This window comes from Erythrolamprus reginae, chromosome 6 (assembly GCF_031021105.1).
Source record: "Erythrolamprus reginae isolate rEryReg1 chromosome 6, rEryReg1.hap1, whole genome shotgun sequence".
NCBI classification, from domain to species: Eukaryota; Metazoa; Chordata; class Lepidosauria; order Squamata; family Dipsadidae; genus Erythrolamprus; species Erythrolamprus reginae.
Window position 1 is genome coordinate 11,068,660 of NC_091955.1, and position 14,232 is coordinate 11,082,891.

The 14,232-nt window shown below is 41.5% G+C and overlaps 1 protein-coding gene across 2 annotated transcripts in view; it reads left to right on the forward strand.

Annotated features, from left to right (window-relative positions):
- Positions 1-14,232, forward strand: part of DUSP16 (dual specificity phosphatase 16) — a 78,058-nt gene that overhangs the window by 4,584 nt on the left and 59,242 nt on the right. The window contains exon 1 of one of the 2 annotated variants that reach the window (XM_070755247.1): positions 12,164-12,183. The exons of the other annotated variant lie outside the window; for it this stretch is intronic. The gene's annotated coding sequence lies outside the window, so the exon portion shown is untranslated. Of the gene's footprint in view, positions 1-12,163; positions 12,184-14,232 lie in introns of those variants that run through there. 2 annotated transcript variants of the gene reach the window in all.

Consider the following 14,232-nt stretch of genomic DNA (forward strand, 5'->3'; position numbering starts at 1 on the left):
GGAAAGGAATATCTCAATTCCCCCATGCCTGACGACAGAGGTGGGTTTTAAAGAGCTTACGAAAGGCGAAGAGGGTGGGGGCAATTCTAATATCTGGGGGGAGTTGGTTCCAGAGGGCCAGGGCCGCCACAGAGAAGGCTCTTCCCCTGGGTCCCGCCAAATGACATTGTTTAGTCGACGGGACCCAGAGAAGGCCAACTCTGTGGGACCTAATCGGTCGCTGGGATTCGTGCGGCAGAAGGCGGTCTCGGAGATATTCTGGTCCAATGCCATGAAGGGCTTTAAAGGTTGTAACCAACACTTTGAATTGTGACCGGAAATTGATCGGCAACCAATGCAGACTGCGGAGTGGTGGAGTAACATGGGCATATCTGGGGAAGCCCATGACTGCTCTCGCAGCTGCATTCTGCACGATCTGAAGTTTCCAAACACTTTTCAAAGGTAGCCCCATGTAGAGAGCGTTACAGTAGTCGAACCTCGAGGTGATGAGGGCATGAGTGACTGTGAGCAGTGAGTCCAGGGCCAAATAGGGCCGCAACTGGTGCACCAGGCGAACCTGGGCAAAAGCTTGTTTGTTTGTTTATTTATTGGATTTGTATGACGCCCCTCTCCGCATACCGTTGGACTTACAGTATATGTCACAGTAAATAAGCAATCAATATCGTACTAGGAAACTAAATAACACAATATAAATAGTAAAGATGCAAGCAAGAAGGTTACAGTGCTAAGTTTTAAAAAAGGAGATAGGTAGTAGGAAGGATGAGCAGAAGAATAGTAATACAGTCTTAGTAGAAATTAGTTGTTTAGCAGAGTGATGGCATGTGGGAAATGATGGGAAGATAGAAGATTTATAGAGAAGGGGGCTGCTCATAGATGCAGAAGGCTCCATTTGCTTACCCCCAAAACAGGTGAAGAGACTTCCTATGAAGCTACTCAAGTCATAACTTGGGCTGGTTGAGTTTCTTTTTTCTCACTTTCCACATGATGCAAGAACTCAAAGTTTGAGCATCAGCAGAGAAAGTTTGATTGAGTATTATTCTAAGCAGTGGGTTGGACTAGAACAGTGATTTTCAACCTTTTTTGAGCCATGGCACATTTTTTACATTTACAAAATCCTGGGGCACACCATCAACCAAAATGACACAAAATGACACCCCAAGACACTCTCCTCTCTTTTTCCATCCCTGTCTCCTCCCCACCTGTTTGTGTGTGTGTGTGTGTGTGTGTGTGTGTGTGTACACTCTTGAACCATTTCCAAAAACAGGTGAGGGCTGGGTTTTCTCTCTCTCTTATTCTTTGGGTGCTTTTTATCATATGCTTTAAATCAAGAGTCACTTCTCCCTCTCTTTTGTTTCTCTCTCTTTCTTCTCATTCTCTGTCTCAATCATTTTCTCATTTCCCTTTTTTCCTCCCCTTTTTGTTCATTTCTCTCTCTCTCTCCCTTCCTCTCCTTTTCTCTCTCTCTCTCTTGCTTTCTTTCTCTCACTCTTGCTTTCTCTCTTTCTCTTTTCTTTCTCTCTCTTGCTTTCTCTCTCTCTCACACTCTCTTTCTCTCTCTTGCTTTCTCTCTCTCTCTCTCTCTCTCAGCAAAATGTTGCTAGACCAGAACCTGAGCTTCCTTCTTCACGGCACACCTGACCATGTCTCGCGGCACACTAGTGTGCCACGGCACACTGGTTGAAAAATACTGGACTAGAAGACCTCCAAGGTCCCTTCCAACTCTGTTGTTGTTGCTGCTGCTGCTGTTATTATATTATTATTGTTGTTGTTATTGTTGTTGTTGTTGTTATTGTTGTTGTTGTTATTATTATTATTATTATTATTATTATTATTATTATTATTATCTACTTCAATCAAGACCAGTTCAGGTGAGCTCCACTTACTCCTTAGAATTGACTTGTTCACAAATGGAAGCCACTCATCTGAATTCTCTTATCCTCTAAATTTGCTTTCATATGTTCTGTAGACTTCCACTATCCTTCTATAAAATGGATTTTACCCCCAGTTCTGGAGGCTGGATGAGATGATGCCTTTCAACAATCTCCTACCCACCCATCCTTAAACCACGCCTTAAACATGATCTAGCTATTACCCACAAGATCATATGTTGCAATGTCCTCCCTGTCAACAACTACTTCAACTTCAACCACAACAACACAAGAGCAAACAACAGATTCAAACTTATCGTAATATTAAATGCTCCAAACTTGACTGTAAAAAATACGACTTTAGTAATCGAGTTGTCGAAGCATGGAACTCATTACCTGACTCTGTAGTGTCATCCCCTAACTTCCAACATTTTACCCTTAGTCTATCCACAGTTGACCTCTCCAGATTCCTAAGAGGTCAGTAAGGGGCGTGCATAAGTGCATCAGAGTGCCTTCCATCCCCTGTCCTACTGTCTCTCTTATATTTCTTTATATATCCTTCTTCTATTCCTACATCTTTTCTTCTATTCTTTCATTGATATATTTTATTCCTATATCTTTTCTTCTATTCTTTGATTTATATATCCTCTGTAACCTTCGTTATGGGGCTACCTTTGAAGAATGTTCGGAAACTTCAGATCGTGCAGAATGCCGCTGTGAGAGCAATCATGGGCTTCCCTAAGTATGCCCATGTTACTCCAACACTCCGCAGTCTGCATTGGTTGCCGATCAGTTTCCGGTCACAATTCAAAGTGTTGGTTGTGACCTATAAAGCCCTACATGGCATCAGACCAGAATATCTCCGGGACTGCCTTCTGCCACACGAATCCCAGCGACCGGTTAGGTCCCACAGAGTTGGCCTTCTCCGGGTCCTGTCGACTAAACAATGTCGTCTGGCGGGACCCAGGGGAAGAGCCTTCTCTGTGGTGGCTCCGACCCTCTGGAACCAGCTCCCCCCAGAGATTAGGATTGCCCCCACCCTCCTTGCCTTTCGTAAACTCCTTAAAACTCACCTCTGCCATCAAGCATGGGGGAATTGAAGCATCTCCCCCTTGCCCATGTAGTTTTTGTGTATGATTCGATTGTGTGCTTGTTTTTTATATATTGGGGTTTCTTTTTTGGATTTTTTTTAACCTAAAACTGTAATTTAGATTGCTAAATATTAGATTTGTTACTATATACTGTTTTTTACCATTGTTGTGAGCCGCCCCGAGTCTGCAGAGAGGGGCGGCATATAAATCCAATAAATCTAATCTAATCTAATTATGTTTTTAAATGAACAAACAAACAAATTCCTTTTCCCTACTTGTTTCTTCTATAAACCTGCTTTGAAAGAAATGTGTTTCTTAACATATCTTTGTCTCATGTAGAAGCATTGCTCAAGTATTTAATCTGCAAGACTTGGAATTAGGTGTGACATTTCAGGTTAAAAAAATAGAGTGGCATAGAATAAAGTAGAATAATTTACTTCTTGCTCTTGGAAACAATCTTCATAAGTGTTATCCAAACATTACATAATCTTCTTTTGCAGCAACATCACCTCGTAAATTCATGTTCAGCAATCAGCTAAAATCTTGGAAAGTTTTCCATATATCCCATTTACTGTCAATAGGATGCTTGGCTGCATAGCTAGAGGTATAACAAGCAGGAAGAGGGAGATTATGATCCCACTATATAGAATGATGGTGAGGCCACATTTGGAATACTGTGTTCAGTTCTGGAGACCTCACCTACAAAAAGATATTGACAAAATTGAACGGGTCCAAAGACGGGCTACAAGAATGGTGGAAGGTCTTCAGCATAAAACGTATCAGGAAAGACTTAATGAACTCAATCTGTATAGTCTGGAGGACAGAAGGAAAAGGGGGGACATGATCGAAACATTTAAATATATTAAAGGGTTAAATAAGGTCCAGGAGGGAAGTGTTTTTAATAGGAAAGTGAACACAAGAACAAGGGGACACAATCTGAAGTTAGTTGGGGGAAAGATCAAAAGCAACATGAGAAAATATTATTTTACTGAAAGAGTAGTAGATCCTTGGAACAAACTTCCAGCAGATGTGGTAGATAAATCCACAGTAACTGAATTTAAACATGCCTGGGATAAACATATATCCATCCTAAGATAAAATACAGAAAATAGTATAAGGGCAGACTAGATGGACCATGAGGTCTTTTTCTGCCGTCAGACTTCTATGTTTCTATGTTTCTAATAAAAGCTTCTCTCCCACTCCTGATGTAACTTCAGGAAGACAAAGTTTGTAACTTGGGGAAGACAAACTGGAGAATTTTGCAATTTTCTTAACCTCCATTCAATTTTTTATTCTATCTGAGTCACTTACTAATGACTACTGTATATTGTATCTTTTTAGTTGCAAACATTGTAATAGTTTTAAGTCAGCAGAACTTTTATGAGTACAGTGATCCCCCGCTCGTTGCGAGGGTTCCGTTCCAGGAGCCCCCGCAACGAGCGGGTTTTCGCGAAGTAGCGATGCGGAAGTAAAAACACCGTCTGCGCATGTGCAGACGGTGTTTTTACTCCCACAGCGCTAGCGAGGAGCCGAAGATTGGGGGCGGGGCGGCTGTTTGCCGCCGGCATGGAGGGCTTCCTAGCAGCCCCCCAAACCCGGGTTGGGGGTCCGGGGGGCGCTTGGTATCGCCGGTTTTGAGCTGAGTCCGGAAGCGAATTCGCTTCCGGACTCAGCTCAAAACCGCCGATAGCAAGCGGCAAGGAACGGCTTGTCTCGGCGCTTTCGAGCTGTCAGCTCGAAAGCGCCGAGACAAGCCGTTCCTTGCCGCTTGGTATCGCCGGTTTTGAGCTCAAAACCGCCGGTTTTCAGCTCAAAACCGCCGATAGCAAGCGGCAAGGAACGGCTTGTCTCGGCGCTTTCGAGCTGTCAGCTCGAAAGCGCCGAGACAAGCCGTTCCTTGCCGCTTGGTATCGCCGGTTTTGAGCTCAAAACCGCCGGTTTTCAGCTCAAAACCGCCGATAGCAAGCGGCAAGGAACGGCTTGTCTCGGCGCTTTCGAGCTGACAGCTCGAAAGCGCCGAGACAAGCCGTTCCTTGCCGCTTGCTATCGGCGGTTTTGAGCTGAGTCCGGAAGCGAATTCGCTCCCGGACTCAGCTCAAAAGCGGCGAGAATGAACGGCGTGGGCGGGCGAAGGGCGGGCGGCAGCGAGGAGTTTGCGTGGGCGGTGGGGAAACTCCTCGCTGACGCCAGCAAGAGGGGGAAGACCCAGGGAAGCCGCTGCCATCTACGCATGCGTGCCCGGCACGCATGCGTAGATGGTATTTTTGACTTCCGGGTTGAAAAATAGCGAAGTACCCTGTTCGCAATGGTTGGGGACGCAATAAACGGGGGATCACTGTATTCTCTTAGTTGTTTAAATCTTAGGAAAAGTCACACAAATGGAAATATTCCTGGATTTTTGATAAAGAACCATCAGGATTTCCTACTAGCCCCAAGCTTATTGCAATTAGTCAACATTTGTCAATTTTCTACCCAAAATACCATGAATATCAGATGCGTCCACCCTTGAAATCAAAATTATTTCAACAACTTTCTCATATTCCACTAAAGAAAGTTGATTTTTAGATAAGAAAGGGGGAAAATTAGTCTCGTGGAATTTGTTATAGACAAATCTATATTTGTTCTGATTTCTACTAAATGTAGATTATTTATCAAGATTTTATATAATACTATACATTTAGGAAAAAAATGGTAACAAATGGACTTTAAGCATGTCATTAAAAAATAGCATGTGGTGCTTGTTCCAGGTGTTTTGATCTAAACTGAAACAGTCTAATTTTTTAACTTGCTTTTTAATAAATAGTCATTTCTTGTCATGCTTAAGCCATTGCGGGTATCAACAATTACCTAAATGTGGTTGATCCCCCCCAAAATTAAGGTGAGGCAAACTTGGTTACACTTGGGAGTTTACTAATGAGGACAGTAAACTAGTAATTAGTAAATTCTCAGTCTAGTCTATAAGTTGGAAAAATATCATGATGATGAAAACTGATGTGTTGTTGCCAAGAAAAAATATACAGATATAAGAACGCCTCTACTTACAATTTTTTCTAGATAAGAACCGGGTGTTCAAGATTTTTTTGCCTCTTCTTAAGAACCATTTTCCACTTATAAACCCGATCCTCCGAAACTGTATACGGAAAAGGCAGGGAGAAGCCTCCGTGGAGCCTCTCTAGGAGTCTCCTGGGAGGAAACAAGACCGGAAAAGTTGGGGAGAAGCCTCTGTGGGGCCTCTCTAGGAATCTCCTGGGAGGAAACAGGGCTGAAAAAGGCATGGAGAAGCCTCTGTGGGGCCTCTCTAGGAATCTCCTGGGAGGAAACAGGGCCGGAAAAGTTGGGGGAAAGCCTCTGTGGGGCCTCTCTAGGAGGAAACAGGGCCTCCACCCACCCTGTGGTTTCCCCAATCGTAGGCATTATTTGCTTTCACGTTGATTCCTATGGGAAAAATTGTTTCTTCTTACAAACTTTTCTACTTAAGAACCTGGTCATAGAATGAATTAAGTTCATACGTAGAGGTACCCCTGTACTTTATTGTGCTCAAATGGTTACAAGACCATTGAGTTCAACTGATGGGAGGCTTTGCTGTCTGAATGTATAATCTCCGTCCCACATTTTTATCTTTACCTTGAGGCTTATGGGTGACTAAGATGGATTGCAGGTGACCTTGTCAGCAAGGTGAGAATTTAGAGATTGACCTTCCTGGTTCTTAGTTGGATAGTGAATGATTTAGCATTCGATATGCTTAACTCTGTTATCCTAATTGGCTATTCAGGTTTGTGAACGTTATTATTACAGTGGTACCTCTACCTAAGGACGCCTCTACTTAAGAACCTTTCTAGATAAGAACCGGGTGTTCAAGATTGTTTTGCTTCTTCTTAAGAACCATTTTCTACTTAAGAACCTGAGCCAGGAAATTTGACAGCGACACGAAGGTCCGGCCAGTTTCCTGCCATTTCCCCTGAGTTTCTCTGGCGCAGTGTATGGGAGGCAGCCTCGCGCCAGTTGTATTGGAGGAGCGTGCTCCTCCTCGCCGCCTAAGAATCCCCCCCTTTTTTAAGCCTTAAAGTTTTGGATTTTTTAAAAATTCCCCTCACCTCACCTTCTTCCTTCGGCAGCGACTGTCTTCCTCCTCCTCTTCTTCCTCCTCCTCTTCTTCCTCCTCCTCCCACCCAAATTCCGAGCTTTTATTTCTTTCCTAATGGGTTTGCACGCATTATTTGCTTTTACATTGATTCCTATGGGAAAAATTGCTTCTACTTACAAACTTTTCTACTTAAGAACCTGGTCAACGGAATGAATTAAGTCCTTAAGTAGAGGTACCACTGTACTATTATTACAAATAACTCAAGGTGGCAAACATATCCAACACTCCTTCCTCCCCCTGTTTTCCCCACAAGAAGCCTGTGTGATGGGTTGAGCTGAGAGCGTCTGGCTCAAAGTTATCCCACTGCTTTTCATGGCTAAGGCAGGACTTGAACTCACAGCCTCCTGTTTTATAATCCTGGTGCCTTGACCAATAGATCCAACTGCTCTCATTGGGAGCAGGTTATATTATGATACCAGAAGGTACTGGCTGGGAGTTCTTGAATTTATGGGAGTATTTAAATTTCAAAGCTGCAGTCTGTTCTGCAGGATCATAAGTATTAACTCAAATATATAGTTTTGCTAACTAAGTGGCAGATGATAGATAGATAGATAGATAGATAGATAGATAGATAGATAGATAGATAGATAGATACAAACAAACAAACAAACAAACAAGCAATATGCTTACTCTTTAAACCACTTAGAGACTGCTGCAGAGCAGTATATAAGTCTAAAGTCCTCGGAAAGGTTTGGAATATAAATCCAATCTAATAATAATAATAATAATAATAATAAATAATAATAATAACAACAACAACCATCGGAATTGACAAAATCTCCATTTGTCAATTGCAAAAGGCCACTTTACTGGGATCGGCAAACATAATTCGCCGCTACATCACGCAGTCCTAGGTGCTTGGGAAGCGCCCGACTGGTGATGAAATACAAAATCCAGCATAGTGATCTTGCTGTGTTGTATTGACATAATAATAATGTAACAATAATTGCTATTATTTTTGGAGGAACACAGTATAATATCTGGAGTCCCAGCTATTTGGGCTTATGCTCAGACACGCATAACCTACAAATCCACAAGGCGATTCTTTTTTTTCCATAAACATTTGTTGTCCATTTTCTTATCACTGTAAATCATTGAGCTTCACATTCACAAAGAGTCGCAAAATCTGGCTATCCAGTAGTTAGTTCCCTTTGCTGCTTGGCACTTCCCACAAACTATTTCAAGCGTTCGAAGTATTTCATTCACAAGCACCAGCAGGGCTTTTGAAGGCTCTTTTCCAAATGATATGAGAAATAACCGGATGAAATGGAAGACAACCACAGCCTAAAAAGAGAACTGAAAAGAGACAGATACAAGGATTTGCATTCCGCCTTAAGCATGAAAGCGAGCTGGGTGACTTTGGAGCCAGTCTCTCTCTCTGTCTCTCTTTCTCTCTGCCCAACTCACCTCGCAGGGTTGTTTTGAGGAAAATAGGAAAGGGGGTGAGGAGTATTAAGTATGGTTGCTGTCTTGAATTTATCTAGTTAATTTTTCTTTCTTCCTTTCTTTCTTTCTTCCTTTCTTTCCTTGTTTGTTTGTTTTTTTGTTTATTTACTTACTTACTTATTTACTTATTTACTTATTTACTTATTTATTTACTTACTTACTTACTTATTTACTTATTTATTTACGTACGTACTTACTTACTTACTTACTTATTTACTTATTTACTTATTTACTTACTTACTTACTTATTTACCTATTTATTTACGTACGTACGTACTTACTTACTTACTTACTTATTTACTTATTTACTTACTTACTTACTTATTTACTTATTTATTTACGTACGTAGTTACTTACTTACTTACTTACTTACTTACTTACTTACTTACTTACTTACTTATTGGATTTGTATGCCGCCCCTCTCCGTAGACTCGGGGCGGCTAACAAGAGTGATAAAAACAGCATATAACACTCCAATATTAAAACAGTTAAAAACCCTTATTATAAAACCAAACATACATACAGACATACCATGCATAAAATTGTAAAGGCCTATATAGATAAATTATAGATATAATTTATCTATATAATTTATCTCGTCATCACTCTACCGATCTGTTTCCGGGCACAATTCAAAGTGTTGGTTATGACCTATAAAGCCCTACATGGCATCGGACCAAACTATCTTCGAGACCGCCTTCTACCGCAGGAATCCCAGCGACCGATGAGATCCCACAGAGTTGGTCTACTTCGGATCCCATCAACCAGTGTCGGCTGGCGGGACCTAGGGGAAGAGCCTTCTCTTTGGGGGGCCCGGCCCTCTCAAATCAGCTCCCTCTGGAGATTCGTACTGCCCCCACACTCCTCGCTTTCCGAAATAGTTTAAAAACTCATCTTTGCCGCCAGGCCTGGGGTCCTTTAGATCTCTCCCCCCCCCCCCCGACCAATGAATGTTTTAGTTTGATTGTTGAATGAATGATATTGATAGGGGTTTTTTTAATTAGAATTTTAAAGATTGTTTTTTTTAATGTATATTAATTGGATTGTTATTACAGTTTCTTGTTTTTCTGTACATGCTGTGAGCCGCCCCGAGTCCTCAGAGAGGGGCGGCATACAAATCCAATTAAATCTAAACCTAAATCTATCAAAATAATAAAAATGGGATTAGGGGAAAAAAATCTAAAATAAATGAACAAGAACAGCTTTTTTCCGAACGCCATCACTCTACTAAACAAATAATTCCCTCAACACTGTCAGACTTTCTACTAAATCTGCACTTCTATTCTACTAGTTTTTCTCATCATTCCTATCACCCATTTCCTCCCATGTTGACTGTATGACTGTAACTTGTTGCTTATATCCTAAGATTTTTATTAATATTGCTTCTTCGTTGCTTATTTGACCCCTATGACAATCATTAAGTGTTGTACCACATGATTCTTGACAAATGTATATTTTATTTTATGTACGCTGAGAGCATATGCACCAAGACAAATTCCTTGTGTGTCCAATCACACTTGGCCAATAAAAATTCTATTCTATTCTATTAAAAAAAACCCGGCGGGAAACTTTGGCAATGCCTTTCTCTAAACGTTTCGGGGGAAGCACTGATAACATTGCTTATCTGCATAGATTTTTGGTGTAAGCCATCATCATGACAGGTGTGTCATGGTGTCCTCACACCAGGGAGGGCTTCCCTGCCCCTCCCTCGCTTGCTTGACAGCTTTATTGCCATGTGTTCAAGCTTTATGCACCGTACAAGGTATTCCCTTCCTGTGCAATTTCAGCAGGGGCGGGTTCCTCTTACCTTCCTATGCAGCGTGCTCGCTTATTGATTGATTGATTGATTGATTGATTGGATTTATATGCCGCTCCTCTCTGAGGCCTCGAGGTGGCTTAACTCATATTTTTTAAAAAAATACAATACAATGTCCTTTTGCAATTAATTCAGTTAATTGCATTGCGATGTTTCACACATGTGCACAGTTACTACGCTTGCGCAGGCGTACATGTCCCCTAGCGCGATTTTCCTTCTGCGCATGCTCAGAGAGCTGAAAAATCAGCAAAAATTAGGAGGGGGGAAGATGGCGGTGCACACGGACTGGGAAAGATAGCAAAATTGCACAATCAGCGGGCCACAACAGAGCGGCGCACCAGACCGCGATAGGAAACACACACGGGCGCACAGGATTTCAGGAGTGCCCTTCACGAGGTTAACCCACCTCTGTATGAAGGGGTGTGCAGTGAAAGGCTGCAAAAAAAATTTACTACAATTTTGTGGGCGTGGCTTATTTTGTGGGTGTGGCTTGATGGCCATGTGACCAGGAAGGAGTGGCTTGATGATCATGTGACCGAGAGGGTTGCTTAAAGGTCCTGTGACTGGCTTAAAGGTGGCCAACTTGATGTCACTCACGTCAAGGGTTAGGGTTTGGATGCCTGGTCTCTCCTCTCCTCAAAGGGATACAATTTCCCTATCTATTTACTATTACTGAACACCCAAAATATACTATTTAATTCTATGTATTTTTGTCATATGTGTACATACATATTACACAGGCACACAGTCTACGGAGAGGGGCGCCATACAAATCTAATAATAACAATAACAATAACAATAATATACATTATCTACTATATCTACTCTACTAAACAAATAATTCCCTCAACACTGTCAGACTTTCTACTAAATCTGCACTTCTATTCTACTAGTTTTTCTCATCATTCCTGTCACCCATTTCCTCCCATGTTGACTGTATGACTGTAACTTGTTGCTTATATCCTAAGATTTTTATTAATATTGCTTTTTCATTGCTTATTTGATCCCTATGACAATCATTAAGTGTTGTACCTCATGATTCTTGACAAATGTATATTTTATTTTATGTACTCTGAGAGCATATTTATTTATTTATTTATTTATTTATTATTTGGATTTGTATGCCGCCCCTCTCCGAAGACTCGGAGCACCAAGACAAATTCCTTGTGTGTCCAATCACACTTGGCCAATAAAAAATTCTATTCTATTCTATTCTATTCTATTCTATATAAACTGTATGTACGTGCACAGCTCTTCTAAAATTACACACATTCAACCTCATTTACTGCAATAAGAAAAGCATACTCAAGAGCCCAGAAGGGAAAAAAAGAAGAAAAAATCAAAATTTTTCTCCCGGTTCTACGTACCTAACCCAAATTTTCCTAACGGTTTGGCTACTTAACCATACCTGTAGGAGCCCATCCCTGTGTGTGCGACATAGCCAAAAAGAAAGGAATTTGACATGAAGCCAGCGGCGTTGTTCTTTAAAAAAAAATCTCCTTTTTTTTAAGGTGACTTGAAACAAAACTTGGCTGATTTGATGTCCTTCCAACTGTCGTTCCCAAGCAAGCTGTGCGATCGCTCTTTTGAGAAAGCGTTTCATTCCCTTCTCCTCATGAATGGCTGTAACAGGTTCTCTCGTCTGAGGCAGAAGACAGGAACGGAGCTAATGGCCTTCTGAGGGAGAAAGGGCAGCCTGTGTTTTTCCTTGTGTTTCCTTTGCGGTCTGTGGCCGAGCCAAGAGTGACCTACTCGGATCTGGCTCTGGCTGAATTGGCAGCTGTCCTACTTCGCCTCTCGGCGGAAGGCTCTTTCACGGTACACGAAAGCTGGAGAGGAATGAAAATTGCAGTTAATTAAGAAAGTGAGGTGAAATAAATACATACCGCCAGAAGAAAACTTTGATTAGAAAAATCTTAGAATGTGCTGAAACGGACAAACTTAACCAAGGAAATACAAGAAAAGGAGATACCTTGTCTTACAAACTTTATTGGTTCCGGGATTTATTTATTTATTTATTTATTACTTAGATTTGTATGCCGCCCCTCTCCGAAGACTCGGGGATGAGGTTCTTAAGGTGAAAAGTTTGTAAGACGAAACAATGTTTCCCATAGGAATCAATGGAAAAGCGATCAATGCGTGCAAGCCCAAAATTCACCCCTTTTGCCAGCCGAAGCGCCTGTTTTTGCGCTGCTGGGATTCTCCTGAGGCTCCTCTCCATGGGAAAACCCACCTCCGGACTTCTGTGTTTTTGTGATGCTGCAGGGGAATCCCAGCAGGGGAATCCCAGCATCGCAAAAATGAGCGCTTCGCTGGCAACAGAAGTCTGGAGGTGGGGTTTCCCAGCGAAGGGAGCATCAGTGAAATCGCAACATCGCAAAAACGCCGAAGTCCTCGAAACCCCACCTCCGGACCTCTGTGTTTTTGCGATGTTGCGATTTCACTGAGGCTCCCCTCACTGGGAAACCCCGCCTCCGGACTTCCGTTGCCAGCGAAGCGCCCGTTTTTGTGCTGCTGGGATTCTCCTGCTGGGATTCCCCTGCAGCATCACAAAAACACGCAAGTCCGGAAGTGGGGTTTCCCATGGAGGGGAGCCTCAGGGGAATCCCAGCAGCGCAAAAACGGGTGCTTCGCTGGCAACGGAAGTCCGGAGGCGGGGCATCCCAGCGGCGGCAGTGGGTTTGTAAGGTGAAAATAGTTTGTACGAAGAGGCAAAAACAATCTTAATCCCTGGGTTTGTATCTCGAAAACTTTGTATGACGAGGCGTTTGTAAGACGAGGTATCACTGTATTATAAGGGGTGGGGGAAATGGTGTGAGTGATAAGAGGAAGGAGACAAAGAGAATAGTGCAATAAAGAGGATAAAGGAGTTGTTAGAATATATTAAAAATAAACAAATAAAAGAGAAATAGAAATAATGGTAGAAATAGAGTACCTTACTATATGATATATACATTATTTCTATTTTCCTAAAGTGTTCCTAAAGGGAACACTCAAAGAACACATCCTAGATCTGAGTGAATGAAATGTTCTCATTGAATACTTTGTTCTGTACAAAGTTGAATGTCCTGACAACAAAATGTGAAATTTATTGTCAATCAGTGTTGCTTCCTAAGTGGACAGTTTGATTTCACAGAAGTTTGATTTACTTGGAGTTATATTGTGTTGTTTAAGTGTTCCCTTTATTTTTTTTTGAGCGGTGTATTACACAATTTTATTTATATACAAATAGAATTGTGTAATGTATGTATATAAATAGAAATGAAGAATGAAAAAGGAAAAAAAGGAAAAATTCAAACTGTTAACAACGACACGAAAGTGCTGTGAAGAAGGAAATTGTATAAATTTCCATGTCTTTTTAAATGTTTAATAAAAAAATTTAAAAAACAAAAAAGTGAGGTGAGCATGACATGCTCCTAAAACACACTACATAGGCATAACTAGTAAATAAAATAAATAAAATAAACTATCCCTCATTGTTTCCTCCTAATGGGGTGGCAGGGATATTGATCACAATCATTAAAAAAGAGAGAGAACCAAACTGCTTTGGTGGACGTTCTTGTCCTAGAAATTTGTCAATTAAAAAAAAGCGCCCACTAATAGGTTATATTTGAAAGGACCCACAACAAGGAAGATCAGATGGTCTTTATATGGGTAGTCCTCAACTTATGACCACAATTTATGTTGATAAGTGAGAAATTGGTCAAGGGAGTTTTTGACAACTTTTCTCGGCCCTGTTTGCTAAGTGAATCGGTTCTTAAATTAGTCACCCAGTTGTTAAGTGAATCTGGTTCCCTCCATTGACTTGGCTGACCCCCTGGACACTGCGACCATCATAAATCTGAGTCAGTTGTCAAGCATCCAAAT